This window comes from Macaca fascicularis, chromosome 19 (genome assembly GCF_037993035.2).
Source record: "Macaca fascicularis isolate 582-1 chromosome 19, T2T-MFA8v1.1".
In the NCBI taxonomy this organism is placed as follows: domain Eukaryota; kingdom Metazoa; phylum Chordata; class Mammalia; order Primates; family Cercopithecidae; genus Macaca; species Macaca fascicularis.
In genome coordinates this window covers 39505689-39528411 of record NC_088393.1, presented here as the reverse complement: position 1 = coordinate 39528411, position 22723 = coordinate 39505689, and the positions used below count along the sequence as shown (strand labels likewise).

At 47.7% G+C, this 22723-nt stretch overlaps 1 long non-coding RNA gene across 1 annotated transcript in view; it reads left to right on the top strand.

Moving 5' to 3' along the window:
• The first annotated feature begins 1546 nt into the window (after window positions 1-1546).
• Window positions 1547-22723, top strand: part of LOC123570307 (uncharacterized) — a 32453-nt gene continuing 11276 nt past the window's right edge. Inside the window, exons 1-2 of the long non-coding RNA XR_006694390.2 lie at window positions 1547-1872; window positions 13612-13696. This is a non-coding gene — a long non-coding RNA (uncharacterized lncRNA). The remainder of the gene's footprint in view (window positions 1873-13611; window positions 13697-22723) is intronic.

Genomic DNA, 22723 nt, shown 5'->3' with positions numbered 1-22723 from the left:
TCTGGCTCTGTTGTTCAGGCTAGAGTGCCGTGGTGCAATCACAGCTCACTGCAGCCTCAGCCTCCTGGGCTTAAGCAGTAGTTCCACCACCCCAGCATCCCCAGTAGCTGGGACTGTAAGCGTAGCCCATCATGCCTGACTAATTTAAACAATTTTATTTTTTGTAGAGATGGGGGGGGGGGGGGTCTCACCATATTGCCCAGGCTGGTCTTGAACTCTCCTGGCCTCAAGGAATCCTCCCACCTGTGCCTTCCTAGTTACTGGGATTCCAGGTGTGAGCCCCCGCGCCAGCCTGTGAGCATCCTGAGAGCAGAGGTAGTATCTTATTTATCTCTGGATCCCCCAGGCATAAGATAGCACCTGCTACGAGTGGGCACCTGGCGAACATTGAGCTGGAAAATGGTGTTAGGAATGTGGATCTTTTCTTTCCCTCTTTGCTGCCATCTTGGGCTCAACATCCACTCCTGCAGCCAACCCGTTCTGAGCCATCTCCTCTTGCCCAGCACAGTGCCAACTGCTAAGGCAGCTGAGAGGAGCCAGCCCAGCTGCCTAGGGTGGGGGTGGGGGGCGGTGCAGTCATCCTGGGGTGTGTGTTTGGGGTATGTGTGGGGTGTCATATCTGGCTGTGCTGTGACCTTCACAACACCCTTGGCCTGCCGAGTCCCCCAGATGTGCCAGGGAAGGTAGTGGGGGAGGACGATTTAGGACCCCTGTCATCTGCAAAGGAGATAGTAGAATTACGTGTCTCATAGCCCCTTGGGGGATTCGATGCGCGTCCAGATTTACTAATCAGGAAAACCTCTAATAGGTGAGGTTTAGAGCCAAGTGCTCCGGTTTTTAACAAATAGTTTGGTTTAGGTGGAGCATTCACAGGTGGACACAAAGTCGCCGCTCCGGAAGAGCAAGCTCAGTGATACAGGCTATGGTGGACGCAACCTTCCAATACGCTGCCTGCTTAAGACTTTCAGCCAGGTATGGGTCCTCCCAATGGTCACAAAACTCACCCGCAATTTCCGCTTTGCTTTTACCTCATCGCTGGGAAGGATGGAAAGTTGGGAGGAATGAGACGTAGTGGTGTGGGGCTGGAGGATTGAGCGCACAGGATTCTGTTTTTTAGGTGGCTTTCAATCCGTTCTCAGGGAAGGTCACCCCAAGACTATGTTCCAGCTTTGGTGCCTGGAGCTGCTGGCCAGGGCTGGGGGATCTGGCCCCTGAAGTCCCTTTCCTGGTCTGCTTAGCCACAAAGACACTTGGCTCATGCTCTGAGCTTTTCTGTCTTCTCTCCCCAGCGAGCAGCTTCCAGGAATTCTCACCTTCCCCAAACCACTAGGGGAAGCCCCTCCTTGCCTCATCTGACTTGATTACACCGCTCCTTCCTCTCTGAAACTCAAAACAGAGAAGTACACTGAAGAGGAAAACTTATTTTTTCTCTCTTCCCTCTGGAAGCCAGCCTTGATCCGAATGTTCCTATAGCAACATTAATTCTCCCAAGTTGCACCTACTGTATAATAAGTTATATATATAGAAGACCTACTGGGATCCAAGTACCCCATATGTGCAAGCGAATGAGTTAATGCTGCCGTGAGAATTAGCAATGTTCCGTTTCCTGATTTTTGAAGTTACAACCTGTGTTCGCTGGGGGGTCGGGGTGCAGGGTTTTAGGAGCAGGGGGTGTGGGCACTGTTCTGGCAAGCACCTGCCTTCACCGCCGTGCGAAGAGTGTCTCTGGAAAATTTCTGAGTCCCGAGATGGAAATAGACTTGGGAATGCCAGCGTCCTTCCTCGTCAGCACCGAACGATTTCTCGAGCTCGGCTCTGGCTGTCTTGGCCTCCACGGTTATCTGGAGGCCTTGGAGTGAGAGAAAGAACCGGGTAAGACTTCCAGACAGATGGGGCCCAGCCAGGCCCTGGGTCAGATGCTACTGGAGTCCTGTGGGTGGGGGCTACGGAGCTGAGCGTAGGCCAATGCTTTTGTTGCTTGTCCCTGCAGGTTGGTGGGAAAATGTAGATTGCTTGGCTCTTGGACAAGCCTGAGCCTTTTGCGGGTCACTGGGCGGTTGTTTACATTGGGTAGGATATGCAGTGTTAGTAGGAAAGTGGTAGCCAGGAAAATAGCCAAGATGGTGATGGTTGGAGTTGAGAGCCAAATCGTGGGCCAGGCGTGGTGCCCAGCACTTCCTATGCAGTGTGTTGTCTGCTCTTACAACAGGCCTGCGAAGTGACTTACTTCGGTGATTCTCTCCCATTGTACAGATGAGGAAACCAAGACTTAGAGTCAGTGGGCAGGTAGCGCAAAAACTGGAGTCAGAGCTCTCCAGCCCGCGTTCCCAAGAACATGCTACTGTGCCTGGCTCTGGCGAGTACTGACTGGGTGGCCTACAGAGCTAGTGTGACTGCTTGGCTGGGCTCTGCTGCTCTAAGCCTACTCTAACCCATGCTTCTACACTGGGGCCTTGGAGCCCATGGTTTGGCATTAACACACGGATGGCAGTGGAGGGGATGTTCTGAGGCAAGTGGGGAAATGTGCAGGGACCTGGGGGCACCTGAGCTCATTGTGTACCCAGCTGTACTCCCTTCCAGAGCCTGAGGGTGTGGCTGGCTGTTAAGTTGGAAGGGAGGGAGGTGAGAGCTGGGTTCTAAACTGCCCTTCGCTCTCAGGCCTGCCATCCCTCACTTGGCCACTGGCGTCAGGCCCGGCCTCATGGAATCCAGTGACCTGGGTCCCAGGAGGGCTACTGCAGCTTGTCCCCAGATGTGCTCAGCAGGTGGTGGCCAGAAGCAATGGCGCTGCCCCCTGGCCACCTTTTCTGAAAATGGCCTGTTGTCACTACGAGGATGGGAAGAGAGAGAGAATGGGAGGGAGGTGAGGAGTGAAAGGAGGGCCTAGGGGGTAGAATTGGGTGCAGGCCTGTTGACCAGGGAAGAGAAGGTCCAAGGAAGGGGGGATGGATGTTTCCAGGTCCCTGTGGGTGACCCTGGTCCTGGGAGTGACTGCAAGCATGCTCTGTGTGTGTGTGTGTGTGTGTGTGTGCAGGTGTCTGTGGGGCTTGCATGCCTGCAGGTGCACATGGCATGCCCCCTCCAGTGGGTCAGCTCCTTGTCTCTGCCCATCGTGGCCCTCAGGAGGCCTTGGCAGGGGTGGGACGCTGCAGGCCGCTGCCTGGACCTCCCCTAGGACCCAGATCACCATCAGCAGCCAGAGGGTGCTGCTCTTGATTCTCCTGCCTGCTCTCCCATGGGAGCTGAGTTTTTTTTTTTTTTTTTTTTTTTTTTTTGAGACAGAGTCTCGCTCTGCCTCCCAGGCTGGAGTGCAGTGGCGTGATCTTGGCTCACTGCAAGCTCCGCCTCCTGGGTTCACGCCATTCTCCTGCCTCAGCCTCCCGAGTAGCTGGGACTACAGGCGCCCGCCACCTCGCCCGGCTAGTTTTTTTTTTTTTGTATTTTTTAGTAGAGACGGGGTTTCACTGTGTCAGCCAGGATGGTCTCGATCTCCTGACCTCGTGATCCGCCCGTCTCGGCCTCCCAAAGTGCTGGGATTACAGGCTTGAGCCACGGCGCCCGGCCGGGAGCTGAGTTTTAAAACTCCCAATAATTACCTGAAAGCCAGAGAGCAAAGAGTCCAACGCATTTCTGGCATTTCTGGTCATTCCTTCCTTCGTGCATTTAATGAGAGGCCTTTTCCCACTCCGCCCACAGTCATCAGATACCCTGAAGGGGTATAAAACTCAATAGACACTCACAGAGATAAAAGCCCCTCTAAAAGTTCCTCGTTCTAAACCTTCTTTTATAGCCCCGTGTGGAAGTGTTCCTGGAAGGCTACTTAGGGAAATGAAATGGTCCATTTGTCCCCTTGTAAAGCCAAGCTGAGCCCCAGGAGTTCTTATGCTCCCACCCATGCCTCTGGCCCTCCCGCCCTGCACCACAGGGCCCAGCACTGCAGTGGCGTAAGTGACCGGGAGGTGGGTGTCCCTGGGTACACGGGTGGTGTGGGGAGGTATGGTGGGCTGCTCTGGGGAGGCTGTGGAGCCAGGCTGGCCACCTACAGGAATTCACAGTCACTGAGGGGCCAGCACCCAGCATTGCTCTGTGCCTGGGCAGACAGTGGAAAGTACACCACAAAGTACCAACCCAGTGCAGATGCATGCACGAATTAGTTTGTTTTGTGCTGCTAAAAAGGAATACCTCAGATTCTGCAGGCTTTACAAGAAGCATGGGGCCTGATCTGCATCTGGTGAGGACCTCACGAAGCTTCCTATCACGGTGGAGGGTGAAGGCAGATCAGGCCAATGTCACGTGGCAGGAGAGGGAGCCAGAGAGAGAGGAGGAGGAGGCGCCTTTAAACAACCAGCTCTCGCGTGAACTAACAGAGTGAGAACTCACTCATGACCGTGGGAAAGGCACTAAGCCATCATAAGGGATCTACCCCCATGACCGAAACACCTCCCTCTGCCCACCTCCAACATTGGAAGTCACATCTCAACATGAGATTTGGAGGGGACAGATATCCAAACTATGTCAATGGGGGTTGCCCCGGGTCCTTCCTACTGACGTCGGCACTGAGGGAGGCCCAGGTAACCGGCTCCCTGTGCTGATCCATGTCATGTCCACCTCTAATGTTGGGGTGCGAGTCCGAGGGGGCAGAACGGTGGCTGGGGTCGGGGGTGATGCTCAGCGTTTGCCCACCTTCTTTAGACCAACTGGGCAGGATCTGCCTGGTGGAAGGGACAGCACAGTGGAACACAGGGAAGTTCACGTCAGTTCTCGACTTTTGGGCTCCAAAGGTGTATGAGTCTGCTAGGGCGGCCGAACAAATGACCACAGATGGGGCGGCTTAAACAACAGCAGTGTGCTTCCTGGCAGCTCTGCAGGCTGGACGCCCCAGGTCAAGGTGTTGGGGAGTTAGTTTCTTCCGCGGCCTCCCTCCTCGGCTTGTAGGAGGCTGTCTTCTCCTTGTGTCTTCACGTGGTCTCCCTCAGTGTGTCTGTGTCCTGATCTCTTCTTTTCAGAACACCTGGCAAGGCCAGGTGTGATGGCTTACCCCTGTAATCCCAGCACTTTGGAATGCTGAGGTGGGTGGATCTCTTGAATACCCCTCCAGGGCATTGGGCCTCCACACTGCAAATGCCACCCACCAGGGCAATGAACCCCCACGCTGTAGATGCCACTCTCCCAGGCACTGAACCTCCACCCTTCAAATGCCACCCTCCAGCGCATTGGGCCCCCACACTGCAGATGCCACCCTCCAGGATATTGAGTCTTCACCCTGCAGATGCCACCCTCCAGGGCATTGGGTTTCCACCCTGTAGATGCCACCTTCCAGGGTATTGATCGTCCACCCTGCAGATGCCACCTTCCAGGGCACTGGGCCTCCACCCTGCAGATGCCACCCTCAAGGGCATTAAGCCTCCACCTGCAGATACCATCCTCCAGGGTGCTGGGCCCCCACTCTGCAGATGCCACCCTCCAGAGCACTGAACCTCCACCCTGCAGATACCACCTTTTGGGGTACTGAACCTCCACTCTGCAGAAGCCACCCTCCAGGGCATTCGGGCCTCACACTGCAAATGCCACCCTCAACGGCACTGAGTCCCCACCTTGCAGATGCCACCCCCCAGGGTACTAGGCCTCCACTCTGCGGTCTGTCTTGATAACCAAGAAGGAGAGGGTAAGAAATGGTAATATTAATCCACCAATGCCTTGGCTTTGGGGAGAGATTTTCACACCAGCTCCAAATAGACCTACGTGCTCTCTCCTTATGATGAGAATCTGGGGGAATGGGTGGAATTTCATCAGGTGTGTATGAATAGGGAGTAGAGGTAGAGTTCCTGGCAGGTAGAAAGGCTTGGAGGTGAGAAACTCCCACTCCACCAAAATGCTCCAGGAGAAGTGCTCTCCCAACCGTATCACTGGGCAGAGAGAATTTCAGTGTAAGTCTGGTTTTGAGTAAGGAGGTTCAGCTGGCTCCCAGAAATGGGGTCTCAGCCATGCTGGAACAATGGGGATGAGTGAGAAAGCTCCCTCTGTGCTCTTAATGCCCTTCCTTTGCTCTAATCTGCTTTTCTCTTCTCCTTCCACCCTCTTGCACTTTCCAACCTCTTGCACTTCCCACCTCCTGTCTTTACACAGCACCCCTCCCAGTGTGTAGTGGGCATTCATGAGTTAATGGCTACTTCTTTAGGCCGACTCATTCCCCCCCAGTGAGACCCAGCCTCCTGGAGGCCCAGTGGCTCAGCCCCTTCATCCTCAAGCTTGATTCATGTAGCTTATCTAGAGAAAAAAAAAAAAAAAAAAAAGACTGATCTTAGTCTTACCTGTAATCCCAGTGTTTTGGGAGGCCAAGGCCGGAAGATTGCTTGAGGCCAGGAGTTTCAGACTAGCCTGGGCCACATAGCAAGACCCCTCCCCTCCACTGCAAAAAATTCGCCAGGCATGGTGGTGCACGCCTATGGTCCCAGCTACTTGGAAGGCTGAGGTGGGAGGACTGCTTAAGCCTAGAAGGTTGGGGCTGCAGTGAGCTATGGTCACACCACTGCACTCTAGCCTGGGCAACAGAATGAGATACAGTGTCTGAAAAAACAACAAACAAACAAGCAAACACTATTTGTAGACCTTCAATAATAACTTGAATTATTTTGTTGTAATATACATGATTCTGAAACAACATCAACATTCAGTAACAATTACTAAGTTCTTCCTATGTACCTAGCAGGGAGCTGAACATTATTCATTTCATCCTCATCACTCCTCAATAGAAATGAGAGTAACAGTCCTGACTACAGATCTTACCAAAGTAGATAAAAACTCCTTATATTTACAGCTTTTATAAAACTACAAAACCAAGCCACGCTTACAAATTAAAAACAAAAATGTTACAAAACCAGCACCATTTTAAAACAGCAACATTCCTTTAATGGGAAGGATGATGTTATTTCGCTGAAATGAAACCATTATTTACAACATGAATTGGGAACTGACAAGTATGACCCGGATGCTTTCCAGACTGGTAATGTTACATATCTTGGGGGTGGAGTGGAGGTGGAGCTGACCCAATTCTTCCATCACTTTTCTTCTTGGAGGTGGGAATCCGTTTCACTTGGAGGTGAGAGTCCCTCCACCCCACCCAGATACTCTGGGAGAAGTGTTTCCCAACAATATCACCAGGCTGAATTTCAGATTAAGTCTGATTTTGAGTAAGGAAGTTCAGTCAGCTCCCAGAAATGGAGTTTCAGCCATGCTCCAGCAATGGCGATGAGTGATGATATCACTGGTGACAAGGTAGGGATTTCTTCTTTCCTTGCCTCCTTCTTTCTTTATCTCCATCATTCCTTCCAGAGGAACCAATAAAAAGGAGATAATTCATTGGCATAACAACACATGAAAGTTATTCTCTAAGAGCTGTCAAGATGAGCAAGAAAGTGTCATTGGTACAGTTTGAAGAATCTGAGATATTTAAAATCCTCAGTGTGATGCAGGAGCTGAAAGATCCGATGCTGTCCCTCCAGCATGGGGCATGGATCCAGAGGGGACACCTAGGAATGGAAAGAGGCCAAGGAAACTGTAGAAGAAATGAATAAGGAAGAACAGAGAGAAGATTCCAGTTGCCCACTTGGATGGACTTGCATAAACTCAGAGGTGACTCAATGGAGAGTCTTCTTATTGAAGACTCTCTTCTTCCCACTCTGAGGTTGGACTAACTCAGGGCTTACACGTCCATGAACAGAATTCTATAATTCCATTTGGTCTTCCTTCAACCCCAGTGCATAAGTTGCACATTAATTCTGCTCCCATCCCTTTAGTCCCTGATGATTAGAAGAGTGTACAGGCAGACCTTGGAGGTATTGCAGGTTCAGTTCCAGACTGCCACAATAAAGCAAATATCACAATAAAGAGAATCATATGAATTTTTTGGTTTCTTAGTGCATATAAAAGTTATGTTTATGCTATACTGTAGCCTATTAAGTGTGTAATAGAATTATGTCTACAAAACAATGTACATGTCTTAATTAAAAATACTTTATTGCTAAAAAATGTTAATGATGGTTTGAGCCTTCAGCAAGTCATATTCTTTTTGCTGGTGGGGGGTCCTGCCTTGATGCTGAGGCCTGCTGACTGGTCACAGTGGTGGTTGCTGAAGGTTGGAGTGGCTGATGCAACAGTGAACTTTGCCACCTCAGTTGATTCTTTCTTTCGCAGAAGATTTCTCCACAGTGTGCAATGCTGTTTAATAGCATTTTACCCACAGTGGAACTTCTTTCAAAATTGGAATAAATCTCTCAGAACCTGCCACTACTTTATCAATTAACTTTGTGGAATATTCTAAATCCTTTGTCATCATTTCAACAATGTTCACAGCATCTTTACCAGGAGTAGATTCCATCTCAAAAACCACTATCTTTTCTCATCCATAAGAAGCAACTCCTCATCCATTCAAGTTTGGTCATAAGACTGCAGCAGTTCAGTCCCATCTTCAGGCTTCACTTCCAACTCTAGTTCTCTTGCTATTTCCACCACATCAGCAATCACTTCCTCCACTGAAGTCTTGAACCGTTCAAAGTCATTTATGAAGCCTGGAATTAACCTCTTCCAAACTCTTGTTGATGTTGACATTTTGAGTACTTCCCATGCATTACAAATGTTCTTAATGGCATCTAGAATGGTGAGTCCTTTCTAGAAGGTTTTCAATTGAGTTTGCCCACATCCATCAGAGAAATCACTATCAATCATAGCTATAGCCTTATGAAGTGTATTTTTTTCAATAATAAGACTTGAAAGTTGAAATTACTCCTTGATCTATGGGCTGCAGAATGGATGTTGTGTTAGCAGGCATGAAAACAACATTCATCTTCTCGTACATCTTCATCAGACCTCCTGGGTGACCAGGTGCATTATCAATGAACAGCAATATCTTGAAAAAAAAACATTTTTTTTTTTTTGTGAACAGTGTTTCTCAACAATGGGTTTAAACTGTTCAGTAAATCATGCTATAAACAGATGTGCTGTCATCCAGCTTTGTTTTTCCATTTCTAGACCATAGGCAGAGTAGATTTTGCATAATTCTTAAGGACCCTAGGATTTTGGAAATGGCAAATTAGCATTGGTTTTAATTTAAAGTCACCAGCTGCATTAGCCCCTAAGAAGAGCCAGCCTTCTCTTTAAAGCTTTGAAACCAGGCATTGACTTCTCCTCTCTACCTATGGAAGTTCTAGATGACATCTTCTTCCAACAGAAGGCTATTGCATCTACACTGAAAATCTAAAATCTATTGTTTAGGCCAGGTGCAGTGGCTCATGACTGTAATCCCAGCACTTTGGGAGGCCAAGGTGGGCAGATCACTTGAGGTCAGGAGTTTGAGACCAGCCCGGCCAACATGGTGAAACCCTGTCTCTACTAAAAATACAAAAATTAGTCGGGCGTGGTAGCGTGCACCTGTTGTCCCAGCTGCTCAGGAGGCTGAGGCAGGAGAATCGCTTGAACCCTGGAGGCGGAGGTTGCAGTGAGCCGAGATCACGCTACTGCACTCCAGCCTCGGTGACAGAGTGAGGCTCCGTCTCAGAAAGAAACAAACAGGCCAGGCGTGGTGGCTCACACCTGTAATCCTAGCACTTTGGGAGGCTGAGGTGGGTGGATCACCTGAGGTGGGGAGTTCGAGACCAGCCTGACCAACATGGAGAAACCCCATCTCTACTAAAAATACAAAATTAGCTGGGCATGGTGGCCCATGCCTGTAATTCCAGCTACTTGGGAGGTTGAGGCAGGAGAATGGCTTGAACCAGGGAGGCGGAGGTTACAGTGAGACGAGATCACGCCATTGCACTCCAGCCTGGGCAACAAGAGTGAAACTCCATCTCAAAAAAACCCCAAACAAACAAAAAGAAAATCTATTGTTTAGTGTGCCTATCTTCTCAGTAATCTTAGATCTCCTGGATAACTTGCTGTAGCTTCGCCATCAGCACGTGCTGCTTCACCTTGCACTTTTACGTTATGGAGTTGGCTTCCTTCCTTAAGCCCCGTGAACAAACCTCTGTTAGCTTCCAACTTTTCTTCTGCAGCTTCCTCACCTTGCTGAGCCTTCATAGAATTGAAGAGAGTTAGGGGCTTGCTCTGGATTAGGCTTTGGCGTAAGGGAATGTCGTGGATGGTTTGATCTTCTATCCAGACCACTCAAACTTTCTCCATATCAGCAATAAGTCTGTTTAGCTTTCTTATCATTCACTGGAGTAGCACTTCTAATTTCTTTCAAGAACTTTTGTTTGCATTCACAACTTGACTAACTAGCACCAGATGCCTCGCTTTCAGCCTATCTCAGCTTTCGACCTGCTTTCTTCACCAAACTTAATCATTTCTAGCTCTTAATTTAAAATGAGAGACAAGTGACTGTTCCTTTCACTTGAACACTTAGAGGACATTTTAGGGTTATTCCTCGGCCAGTTTTCAATATTGTTGTGTCTCAGGGAATAGGAAGGCCTGGGGAGAGGGAGGGAGATGAAGGAATAATCAGTTGGTGAAGTGGTCAGAACATGCACATTTATCGGTTGAATTCCTCATGTTATATGGGTGTAGTTCTTGGCACCTCAAAACAATGACAAGAGTAACATCAAAGATAACTGCTCGGGCTGGGTGCAGTGTCTCATGCCTGTAATCCCAGCACTTTGGGAGGCCAAGGCAGGCAGATCCCCTGAAGTCATGAGTTGGAGACCAGCCTGGCCAACATGGTGAAACCCCAACTCTACTAAAAATACAAAAATTAGCTGGGCGTGGTGGTGCGTGCCTGTAATCACAGCTACTCCAGAGGCTGAGACGGGAGAGTTGCTTGAACCCAGGGGTGGAGGTTGCAGTGAGCCGAGATCGCACCACTGCACTCCAGCCTGGGTAACAGAGAGAGACTCTGCCTCAAAAAAAAAAAAAAAAAAAAAAAAAGAAAAGAAAAATTAAAACTTACCAAAAGGAGTCATGAACCCCTGAGAATGTATCTATGGGTCTCAGTTTGAGAAACTCAAGGGTCTGACTGAGGGTTGGGTTGCATAGCATGGTGGTGGGCATTACCATCAGGGCCCATCAGCCCTAAAGGCAGAGGATGTGGGTTTCTTTTCTTTGAGAAAGGGTCTCACTCTCAGGCTGCAGTGAGACTGCCTGCCCGGGCTGGAGTGCAACGGCACGAACAGGGCTCACTGCAGCCTCAACCCCTTGGACTCAAGTGATCCCCCTGCCTCAGCCTCTTGAGTAGCTGGGACCACAGGTGTGCGCCACCACTCCTGGCTAATTTTTGTATTTTTTGTAGAGATGGGGTTTCACCATGTTGGTCAGGCTGGTCTCAAACTCCTGACCTCAAGGGATCCTCTTGCCTCTGTCTCCCAAAATACTGGGATTACAAGTGTGAGCCACACTCGCTCAGCTGGGTGTGGGTTTCAATTCCAATTCCGTGGTGCCACTCATTCACTGGTTGCCTTCAGGATGGCAACTTTATTCCTCTGGTCTATCAGTTTTCTAAAACATGGTGATATTCACAGGAGCCACTGTGATCCCAGGGATACATGTAGTGTGACCTTGTGGGCCAGGGTGGGCTGCACAGCTGGAAAATGTAGGGGGTGGGATGGCAGGTGCCCAGGGTCTGGGGCTGTTCCTTCTGGTCCAAGTGCCTGGGTGTAGGGGCAGTTGGTGGGGGGCAGAGGGGTTTAACTGCTATTAGGGTACCTTAATTTGTGAGGCCAGGGAGGTGGATGGGCCCCATCCCAACTCTGATGCTTGATTGAAAGTGTGAGGCATAACCCTAATATCACCCTGAATGTGCCCGGTCTTACCTGATCTTGGAAGCTAAGCAGGGTTGGGACCTGATAGTACTTGGATGGGAGACCGCCTGGGAATACTGGGTGCTGTAGGCTTGACCAGGCATGATGGTGCACGCCTATAATCCAATCACTTTGGGAGGCTGGGGTGGGAGGATCGCTTGAGCGCAGGAGTTCCAAGACCAGCCCGGGCAACATAATGAGATCCCATCCGAACACACACACACACACACACACACACACACACACACAGAGCGAGGACACTGAGTGAGAACCCCGGCAGAGAGCCATGTTGCATATGGGGCAGGGCCCGGGGAGCACAGAAGCCCTGGATGATGCTCAGGGACCCCCAGAGCCCAACCTTCCTGCAGGGCCCTTTCACAACTAGGATGGCTGGGACAGAATTCCCCAACCAAACAAGGGCTGAGGCACATCTTTAGGACCAGATGGGAGAAAGGCTCTGGCAGCGCCTTCCCTGGAAGCTGATTCAGAGGCTCCATGGCAGGCAGGGGTGCGTAGCACTGGTTCCCTCCAGGGCTCAGGTCCCGATGACAGTTCTAAGTCCACTGTGCTGTGTAGGCTGGAAGGGGCCCTTGGAGGGAAGTAAGGGTCCTGGAGAGGGGAGAGGAAAGGCATGATAGGCTTTGGAGGTGAGCAAAGGCTGGAGCCAGGTAGGCCAATGTGGGGGTCTTGCCCTCGCAGAGAGAGGTGGCCCACCTGGCGTTCTACTGTTTCTAATGTGGGCAGAAGGGACCCAGGTCCGGGGCTGCGAGCCTGCAAGGCCTCCCGTGGCCATCACTGCTTTCCTCTCCTCCATCTTTCTGGAACCGTGGTGCACTCTGCCTGCAACTCAGACAAGGACCTGCAGAGCTGGGTCCCACTCACTGTCATCCTGGGTCTCCCAGCCTCAGAGGCTTTGCTGTCCCCAGGTCTGTATGGGTCCATGTACTGTGTGCATGTGTTTGTCATATGGATGTGGAGCAGATGGGGACAGAGGGCTGGAAAGACACAGAAGGAGGTAAGACAAAGCCTGGAGGAAGGGCATGGGGAACACATGCTCATGTTAGGTGTGATGGGGAGGTGTCTTGGGGGCCAGCCTGCTGAGGGCATCACGAGGTAGGTCTCCATGCCCTCAAAGGTGCCTGGACACTGCCTCCCCTTCCTGCAGGAAGCCTCTGCTCCAAAGACAGCCAGGAGCATTTTCTCCTGGAGCTCAGATGCTGGCTGTCCACGCATCCCTCCACGGAGAGGCTGCAAAATGGTCCCCCAGCCAGCCCAGTGCTCTCTCTCTATGGGGTGCAAGCAAGTGAGCCCGAGTTCAGAATCGTTTCGTTCCTTGGGGATGGCAAGTCTGGAGGTTAGCTTGGTGACTGCAGGCCAGGGAAACAAATTTACTGTCATTACTGCTTGGTAATTAACGCCCTTGTTGCCTGCTCTGGGTGATGTGAGATGTGAGAGATTTAGGGAATATTTTAATCTGAAATCTCACAGCACAGAGATAAACATGGCGTGGTGAAGCCGGGCTGCAATCGACATATTTATCGTCCAAGGCTGACCGTCCAATGAGTGCGATCCGCTCTTCGCTTTGGATGGATAGCGAATCACTCTCTGTTTTTATTATTTCAATTCCTGTCCTTCATGGGGTTGTGGTGAATTAGCTCGGTGCCATTTTCTAAAATATCAAGCATTTTTATACATTAGGTATAGTGAATGGCAAATACTTGATGTAAAGTCTGCAGTTTTACTCCATAACCAGATTGTAAAATATGAACTGAATTAATCATAACTGCGAAGACTAATGGTACGTTTTCTCTTATTTTATCTTTAGTGCCTTTCAGATCATGTTTTAAAACCTTCCACGTCTGGCGTTGGGAACGCAGCCGCGGCTTGGTGGTGGATAGCAAGAGGCAAAGGTCAGACCGGAGGCTGCACAAATATTGTGTGCTGGATTTATTGTTTTAATTAAGAGCGTGGCAGTTCATCATAAACTGTTTATGGCGTTTCTGCACAGAGCAGCATTTTGAAATCAGCTGTTTTAATGAAAACATAATGTCATATCTGTCAAAGTTCTAAATATTTTGAAAGTGAAATATGGAAACAAGAACTTTAATTCTAGGTTTACTGAGATTAGCTCATTGAATTGCTTTTAAATCCCTTAAGAGGGTCACATCATGGGGACTGCATGGTTTCTTGTAGGTGACCGGGAAAAAAGAATTCTAGGTGGTTCTCAGGCTGGTTATTTAATAGTGAAAATACAAGTTGAAGGTTAATGTATCGAAAAACAAAAACCATTATGGTTGGCGTTGGGGTTTTAGATTAAAGATGCAATAATGGGTGTTCAGGGGCCTTGATGTTGGATGGTTTGGGGAGGCCTAATTGTGCCGAGAGGGAGCTGAGAGCCTCCCAGGGCAGGAGAGAAATGGACCCACCCTTGTCCTTTCCTAGTTGCGAAGCCTCAACATCTCCGTGTCTGCAACTAATTATTTATAATGACCTCAAAGATGATGGGGTTTCACGGACTTTTGACGCTGAGCAGTTTGCAATATCCTAGTCATTCCCTCTCATGGTCGCTGGGCATCTGTGTAGACACGTCAGCCATTCTTGGTTACATTTGTCAGGGAGTCGGATAAAATATTTGTCTAATCTGGAAATTGTATTTTTAGCTGTACTCTCATTGGAAACAGAAATTAAGCTTGTCATTAGATGCCGGGCCACAGGAGTTGACTGAACAGGGTAATGTATGTTATATTCTGCGCTCTACTTGGTCAAGTTTCATATATATCGTATTCCACATTATTTTATTAACTTTAATATCTGCACTTCCTATTACCAGACATGCCCCTCATTCAAAGCACAGAGGCACAGTTCTCTAATCAGAAGTGACAGGCTATATACTTTTTCTCAGCCATTACTCGGTAGCCTAGAGCAAAGAACTCTGTTTCCTTGAAAATGTTTTGAATTGGGTTATTTTTATTGAAGTATTAAAGTAATTCTTCAGATTTTAGGCTATTATTTAAGTACTTTTGGGAGAATACAATAACCTCTGGATTCTATAGGCTTTGTTACTTTAACCATCTGAGCCGCTAAATGCATCTTTTTAATGCCAGTTATATAAGTGTCTCAGAACTCATCTGACCAGCGGAAGCTAAGAGCATGCAGGTAATTATAGAAAATTAGTAGGCTAAATTAGTTTAGGAAAGCACGAAAAAGCACAATATTAAAACTGCTTGCAAAATATAGGTTTTGCTTGCCAGATTCTCAGTGACAAATGAGCATTTCTAATTATTTTATCTTCGCGTTTTTGTAATTCGGTTGAAATAGCCAAGAGACTGGTGGGGAAAGCTGAACTGGGCATTGGTTGGTGTAGTCTGAGAATGAAGCAACGACTTCAATAATCATTCCAATCCTGCTGCCGGGGTCGCCTACTATAGCATTGGAGCAGGTGGCAAAGTGTTGGGCTGTTGGGCAGGAAAACCCACTATTGGACAGCTCTGTTGGAGGACGTTTCTGGAGGTCAGAGTTCAAGCCATGAGAAGGTCTCATGGTTCCTTTCTGGAGATGGCTCCATTTTTGTCAAGAGAAAGTTATAAAGAGGATACTATTTTTGCACACATCCTGTACCAACTTGTCCATGACTCCTCCGCTGGCACAGTCCTGTGATACTTCAGGTGCCCTGTGATGAGTGTGTCACCTGAAGCTTGAGTAAGAGAACTAGACTTCATCAAATGCTCAGTACCTACCAAGCCATAGTCCTTGGCCTGTTGTCTTATGGAGTCCTCCCTGTACCGCCCTCCTCTCCCGCCAGGAAAGGCCCCACAACAGGACATTGTATTAGGCTGTTCTTGCACTGCTTTAAATAAATACCTGAGACTAGGTAATTTATAAAGAAAAGAGGTTTCATTGGCTCAAGTACTGCAGGTTGTACAGGAAGCATAGCACCTGTATCTGTTTCTGGTGAGGCCCCAGGAAGCTTCTAATCATGGCAGAAGGCGAGGAGGGGGCAGGCACCTCTCATGGCGGAAGCAGGAGCAAGAGAGAAGGGGCAGGAGCCACACACTCTTAAACAATCAGAGCTTGCAAGACCTCACTCGTTATTGCCAGGATAGTACCAAGCCATGAGGGATCCACCCCAATGACCGAAATACCTTCCACTTGGCCCCACCTCCAACATTGGGAATTACATTTCAACATGACATTTCAATGTGGACAAATATCTAAACTACATCAGGTACCATCTGTTTAAGGGCACGTATACAAATGGCAGAATTGAGATTGAAACTGAAGTTCAAAGCCAAGTTTCTTTCACCCTGCTATGCCATGCCATCTCCAAAAGAACCCAAGGTGGTTTTGTTTTCAACTGGTCCTTTCTGATGTGACCCAGAGATGACCACATGCCAAGAAGCTTTTAGGAAGAAGGGTTTGCAATACATGTGGTTAACAAAAAACAAAACAAAACAAAAACAACAAAACAAAAAAACGAAAACAAAACAAAACAAGAAAATCAGCATTATGTGATTGGAAAAATAACCAGACCCTGTGGCCTTCTCCAGTATTCATTGGAATTCACTTTTGAATGTGGCAAAATAGACAGGTTTGACCACGGGCTAAGTGCGAATGGAAGCACCTGCAAGGGAATCCCATTGTAAGGTATCTGGGATAGATGCCATTAAAAAGCTCATTAAAAAAATCTCAGCCAGTAGGCCAGGCACAGTGGCTCACACTTGCAATCCCAGCACTTTGGGAGGCCAAGGCAGGCAGATCACTTGAGGTCAGGAGTTTGAGACCAGCCTGGCCAACATGGTGAAACCTCATCTCTACTAAAAATACATAAACTAGACAGGCGTGGTGGTGCACACCTGTAATCCCAGCTACTCAGGAGACTGAGGCAGGAGAATTGCTTTAACCCATGGAGGCAGAGGCTGCAGTGAGCCAAGATAGCACCACTGCATTCTTGCCTGGGCAACAGAGTGAGACACCACGTCAGAAAACAAAAAAATTCCCAGCCAGTACTCTAAGGTAAGAACTAGTAGACATAAGTACAGACGTTCATATCATCAGCAGATATGTTAAAGCAGAGGTAAATTTGAAAGGCACTAAAAACAAACAATCACCAGAGCAGCCAGTTAGAAGTCAGATGGAACTGGATGGGGGTCACCATTCAGTGACTACTCTGGATGCTAAGTTCTAGGCATTGAACCAGGGTTTCCTTGCCCTACATGCTGAAATGCTAGCCCAGTAGCTATGGCTGTTATTTCCACGAACACACATGTGTGCATTAGTGATGTGCAGTTTATATAAATGCATCGTCTTAGGTCTTCATAGTAGCCTGTTAGACTGGCACTGGTATCCCTATTTTACAGATGAGGAAATTAAGTGTGCTCCATCACTTAGCCCAAGGAATGCAGGTAAAGCACAGTTTAGTTGTAGACAGAGGGGGCAAACATATTGCACAACAGTTTAGGGAAAGTGCTTAGAGGGTCCTTTGTGATGTATTCTGCAATCCCCAGGCGATGAGTGGCTCTGTGAAATTGTCTGTCACCTGGGGTAGAACTAGTGATGTTCACCAGACATGACCTTCTCTTCTCCCACATTTCCCAGCTCCCTTGCAAACAGGAAGATGTACCTTATTCTGGTCAAAAGGCTGCTTCCCGGTGAAAGCATAGTAGAGCATGTGTGTGACTAACTATGGCTTTCTTTCACTTCATCTGCCTGGGCAGCCACAGAGGCCTTGTGTTGAGATACAGGAGCTGCAGAACAATACAGCCTGATCACTGAGACACATGGAATGTGGGACAGCTGCTCTTGTGAGTCTCCCAGACTCTCAGCACAAGAAATTAACACTGTGGCCGGGCACAGTGACTCACTCCTGTAATCTCAGCACTTTGAGTGGTCAAGGCAGGAGGATTGCTTGAACTCAGGAGTGTGAGGTCAGCCTGGGCAACAGAGGGAGACCCCGTCTCTACAAAAAAAGAAAAAAAAATTGGCGGGGTGTGGTGGCATGTGCTTGTTAATTCCAGTTACTCAGGAGGCTGAGGCAGGAGGACTGCTTGAACCCAGGAGGTTGAGGCTGCAGTGAGCCATGATTAAGCCACTACTCTCTAGCCTGGGCGACAGAACCCTGTCTCTAAAAACTTAAAAAAAAAAAGAAATAAATTAACACTTGTATCAAACTACTGAGATTTTGGGACTGTTTGTTGCAGCGGTACAAGCCTGCCTCATCCTGACTTACACACCTCTCTAGGCACTTGCTTTGGTGAGATTTCAATTACAGCTGGGATTCTTCCCAGGGTCCAGAAGCAGCAGTTCCTCTTCCTCCTCCTTCTGCCTTCTTGGCTTCCACCCTGTTTGGTTTAGATCAGTGACAACCGACTCCTGCGAAGCCCTTTGCGATCTTTGTATTAGGGATGCAGTATAGAAATGAATTGTATTGTTTGTGTAGATGTCACCCTTGGCTCCTCCTTGCTGAAATTGACTGTAACAAGTGGTTGGAATTTCCACTGGAGGGTAATTTATATTTATTTGAGCTGCCACCAAGTCCTTATTTAGTTTGCATAAACTACCCAGGACAAAAGAGGAATCTCCCCGGACCCTGTTTATCTTGTGAAAGTGGAGCTTGTTCTGGAGGGCGGATCACTCTTCACATGGACCTCCTTCCATCCCTTCTAGCAATGAATAATCAGTCATCAGCAGAGGGGATTAAAAAATAGATTTATTGCTATTTCTAAAAGTCAGAACGAAAGAATGAGTAAACACAACAACAGATGCATAAGAACGTAAGTAGGAACACTATTTTACAATAACATGTACTGAAACACACTTATGTACTGGAAACTATGAAAAATAGCTCTCTTTAAATGATTTAACATTTGCTCTGTCTTATATACAGTTGAATTTCCAGTGGGAGAACAAAGATGCTTGCAGCTCTCTCGGCCCTTGTGAAAACCCTTCCTCAAAACCTTCTGGAAGTTTCCATAAAGCAGCTGATGGCTTAGGAGGAAATAGGAACTGTCTTCAGTGTACATGTGTGTTGTTCTATCTTCCCATCTCCCCCACACTTTGTGGGATCATTACGGGGATTCAGAAAACCCCATGGCCAGAGTCAAGCAAGAAGGTCATTAATTTTTTTTTTTTTTTTTAAAGAGATAGGATTTCAATCACTATGTTGCCCAGGCTGGTCTTGAACTCCTGAGTTCCAGTGATCCACTAGCCTCAGCCTCTCTAAGTGCTGGGATTATAGGCGTGAATTTCTGGCAATGACACTCCCTTCTGGAGAAACAGCAGAGCTGACTTTCTCATGAGGAGGCTTGCATTGTATGTCTGACTGCCTTCCTGAGATAACTTATTTATTTTTTTAATTAAAACTTTTTTTTTTTTTTTTTTTTTGTAGAGATGGGTTGCCCAGGCTGGTCTTGAACTCCTGGCCTCAAGCAATCCTCCTGCCTTGGCCTCCCAAAGTGCTAGGATTACAGACGTAAGCCACTGTGCCTCACCTCCTGAAAGAATTCTGTTCAAGAAGCTTCTAGATAACTCATTTCTGCTGGCAAAAGAGGTGCAAAGCATCAGATTTCACAGCTTTGGCTCTTTTTAAAAATCCTCGTCAGGTGGGCTGTGTGGCTGGTTGGACTGATAACATGGAAAAAGATTATAAAAAAATACATCAATTCCATAGCCGCATCTAGACATACTCCATTAGTCCTTGAAAATGGGTGATTTTTGTAGCGTCTTAAAACATGGATTGGCTGGAAGGATTTAGCCTTGGGGTTTTCGAGGGCCCTGCATACCAAGGCAGTCTGAAGCTGCCAGAATCAACCTCTGGGTGATGTTGTGGCCCAGAGTTTGGGACAGCTACACAGAGTCACAGCAGCACAGATACGAAAAGCCACCTGCAAAGTCCAGCCCGGTCCACCTACCAGGGAAGAGTATCTTTTCTGGGGATCGGCCTCTTTCTAATGACCTCAGTCCCTTGTTTTGGTGTCTGTTTGACTGTAGTCTTCTCAATTTGGTTCAACCCAGTGACTGGAGAAGGATAGAGGAACGATATAATTTGAAATGGGAGACAGAATTGAGGGCTCAGATTTCATATACCTTTCATGCAAACAAATCTCTCTTTTATGCTATCTTCTGGAGGTGGCTTGGATAGCGGAGGTCTGGTTTCCACAACCCTTTCCCCTACTCTTGTGCAATTAGCCAAACCATTTTTTTTTTCTCTTGAGGGAAGTGATTTGAATGAAAGGCACAGGTGATCATAAAATTCCCCTCAGGAAAATAAGGGCAAAATCTGCAATATTTGGAAGGGAGAAGCAGAATGTGTGGCTTGTAATCTTGGTTTTGTGCACACCAGATCACAAGCATGTGTGTGCGTGTGTGTGTGCGTGTGGGTGCACAGGCACACGTGTGATCCCTAAGTGGAATTGCCTGATTTGGAAATCTGGAGCAGAAAGATAGGATGACATAGGTGTGTGCTGATTTTTGCACGCATTGCATCTCTGGTTTCAGTATTATTGAACTGGCTTCTATCTTTTTCTCTTCCGCAGTGGCATTGAGCAACCTCCGTACTAATGCAATATTAAGGACCGCATAATTAGCCACCTTAATAAATTTTTCCAAGATGGATAGGCAATGTTTGGCTTTACTCAGAAGAAAACATTTCTCTAATAGTATTCTGTGGGAAGCTACAGAGAGAACAATGAACAGAAAGATCTGGAAATATATTAAGATATATGTGCATATATTGGATATTAGCACCATACACCACGCATATTGGGAATATGCTTCAAAATATTTCAAACATTGTTGACCTTTGTTATATAATCCCGGGCTCGGGGAAACATATTTGCATAGACTTAGCAATATATTGTAAATAACTACATAGGACAGTGTGTATTTTTCCTTAAGATGCAGTATTATAAGCAAGACATTAAATTATGCCTATCAGACAAAGCAGCCGGATCTCCACATTTTTTTTATAGCACATTCTATCGGGAAGGCATCCCTGCTTCTAAAAAGCACATGTATTAACTGCCTGATTCATGTGGTGACATGTGGCATATCCGAGTGCGTTATAGGTCTCTCAGGAATAAAAGCAACATAGCAAAACCATCACCTTGGGATGTTCATTGAGTGAATATTTTACAGACACACTCCTTTTATATTTATATAATAATTTAGTGTTATGACAATTTTTTTTAGCAGAGTTGGCAGTTTTTCTTTTTTATAATGGTATTATATTTGTGAGCCTATTAAGAGCATATGGGATAAACTACAGAAAAAAGTATTTTTCATAATTCCTCAGGGTGCTTGTAGCCAAAAAAAAAAAAGAAAGAAAGAAAGAAAGAAAGAAAGAAAGAAAAAAAAAACAAAACCACCACACCAAACATATTGGTTTAGAAAAATGTTAATAAAAGGTCAAGCAGAACGTTCCAATGCTTAGCATGACAGCAGGTGGCAATTTGGAGGCCTTTTTTGAATTGTATATTGAGGAGTCATGGGGACTTGTGGGGCTTCCAGCAGGAAAATGGCACCTAATGTCCTTTCTGAAAGAGAGATTCACCCTTTGGTAGGGTTTGTGATTTTTTTTTTTTTTTTTGAGATATAGTCTCACTCTGTTGCCCAGGCTGGAGTGCAGTGGCATGATCTTGGCTCACTGCAACCTCTGCCTCCTGGGTTCAAGCGATTCTCCTGCCTCAGCCTCCCGAGTAGCTGGGACTACAGACGCCTGCCACCACACCTGGATAATTTTTGTACTTTTAGTAGAGACAGGGTTTTGCCATGTTGGTCAGGCTGGTCTTGAACTCCAGACCTCAAGTGATCTGCCTGCCTTGGCCTCCCAGGGTGTTCACAGGCGTGAGCCACCGTGCCCAGCCACGTTTTTAACAAAGAATTAAAACTGCATGTTGCTTCTCTCTCCTCACCCACCTCCACTCTACAATGAACCCAGGCCAGTCTCTGGCTTGGCCTGGGTCCCTGGGAGCTGGCAGTGCTGGGCCTGCTGGCATTGGGCACCTCTCAGCTGGGCATCTTCCCAGGAGCTGGGGGAGTGAATGGTGACATATTGGGGTACTTCTCCCCTTTTTCCATCTTCTGAGGCAGAAAGGCAAAGCTGTCTCTCCAAGTCAGAGGAGACAGAACAGGTGCATACAGAGGACGGAGCCAATGCCCGCTTACCGAAGAGGAGCTGGGCAGAGGCTGTTGGCAGGACCCATGACCTGGCTGCCCCTGTAGGAGGCCCCCTGCACTTTCCCCTCCCTTCCTAAGTCCCCTGCAACTGGGAGGTCAGGTAAGGACAGGGAAACATCTTGTAGTTCTTTTTTTAAATATTTTATTTTTCTTTCTATTTTCTAAAGATGGGGTCTTACTATGTTGCCCAGGCTGATCTCAAACTCCTGGCCTCAAGCCATCCTCCCGCCTTGGTCTCCCAATGCTCTGAGATGATAGGTGTGAGCCACTGTGCTCAGCCTTTTAATTCTTAATCTCTTCCCCCTCCCCCGCCCCTTCTCTTTTCCTTTGAAAGAACTCATAAAAATGCAAAAATAGGGCATGGCTATTTGGAGATTTTTACTTAGCCATTGCCTGCATGTGAGCCTGTTTCAGGCAAACCCATACACTATGATTCCTACTGGCCTCAAATTAAACTTCCTCAATATAGAAATATTCTCTGTGGAGAAGTGGACAGAGAGTGACTGTCTTGGAATGGATCCAACCTGGCTCCTGGGAGCGGAAGCCCAGCTGCCCAAGTGCCCAAAATGGCAGGACACACCCTCCCACGGCCATTTGGCAGTGGCCCTCGTGTGAGGTGGAGACACGTCCTGGAGGTGCAGAAAATCAGTCACACATTGTCCCGGGACCTGCTGGATTGTTTGTGTCTCCACTGCATCCCATCGGCTCTGCAATGAAAGTATCTTTTCACAAATGAAAGCAAAGCGGTCATTAGAACCCAGGTC